At 34.3% G+C, this 1,164-nt stretch overlaps 1 protein-coding gene across 1 annotated transcript in view; it reads right to left on the bottom strand.

Annotated features, from left to right (window-relative positions):
• Positions 1 to 761: 761 nt before the first annotated feature.
• Positions 762 to 1,164, bottom strand: part of aar2 (AAR2 splicing factor) — a 3,861-nt gene continuing 3,458 nt past the window's right edge. Inside the window, exon 4 of the mRNA XM_017487948.3 lies at positions 762 to 1,164. This exon is cut by the window's right edge and continues 921 nt beyond it. The gene's annotated coding sequence lies outside the window, so the exon portion shown is untranslated.

Raw genomic sequence — 1,164 nt, 5'->3', positions numbered from 1 at the left:
AGTGTATGCTTGAAGTTCTGTTTCCTTCGTATTAGCACATATTTACACATAAGCACAAACTCGTTTAATTTTACATTCTTTATTAGAACAATGATTGTCATTTATTAGCGAGCCCATGTAATCAGATAAAGTCGCTGTTTCTCTTTTAAATGTGTTTTCTAAATTAGATTAAATTAATTTTCTGGACTTAAGAAGAGACTTGTTACTTCCTGTGTGCTACTCTTTGTGTCCGGGTTGTCAAACTTAGCGCCTCATTATAGTTCCGTTAGTAAAATTAATGTTCCGCCGACGATTCCACGGATTCTAGTCGGGGGAGGGGGGATATACAATATTTTTCTTGTATGTTTATTTATCAAATTATGTAACATTAAATTATATACTGAGAGAGAGTGTATTTTGAAGCAGGCCAATCTATGTCTTATGTGTTGTTGTTGTTTTTTTGTTTTTTAAAAAATAGTGTCGTGATGTATTTCCCCTGTGTTTTATGTTGGATTGATCGGCGGGCATAAATGTCTCGTGCGTCTTACTTGTGTGGAGTGTTCAGTTAGCTTGTTGCTATCGCTGTGAAGAATTCGGTTGATTAAAAAAAAAAAGTTTTAGTTCTAGATCTTTTATTGACCATTTAAAGTTTTTAAACATTGATTTAGTAATACATGTTTTGTTGAATCCTCAACTATTGTGTAGTTGCTTTGTCCCTCAGATACGGACAAAACAAACGATGAGGAAATTGACTTTTAATAACAACAGTGAGAAAAAAAAAAGAAAGAATGAAAACATGTTTATTCATGTAAAGTTATAGTGTGGCAAAAAAAGAAAAGAAAATTGCCACTTTAAACCCTTCTTTACTCCCAAATATAGTCAATCAGACAAGGTTGTCTAGTGTATGAAGCTTGAGTGACTAAACTGACAGAAGCTAATGTAGCTAACAATAACAGTTCATAGCCACCAGTTTAGCGTGTCTAAATCATCACCTTTATAACATACATAATTAAACAATTTCCAGACTTTCTGGAGGTGTGCAGTACAAGCTCCAAGTTCTCGTCCATTATTTCCTTCTTAAGACCGAGAACCTGTCAGGTGCTTAACATTTAGCTCTTGATACGGCTTTACAAAGTTTCTTGAAGAGTTCTTTAAGGCTTCAGTGGGTAATGATGGGTTTTCAGC

Source organism: Ictalurus punctatus, chromosome 15 (assembly GCF_001660625.3).
Source record: "Ictalurus punctatus breed USDA103 chromosome 15, Coco_2.0, whole genome shotgun sequence".
In the NCBI taxonomy this organism is placed as follows: Eukaryota; Metazoa; Chordata; class Actinopteri; order Siluriformes; family Ictaluridae; genus Ictalurus; species Ictalurus punctatus.
The sequence above is the reverse complement of the archived record's forward strand: the minus strand, read 5'-3'. Positions and strand labels throughout refer to the sequence as shown.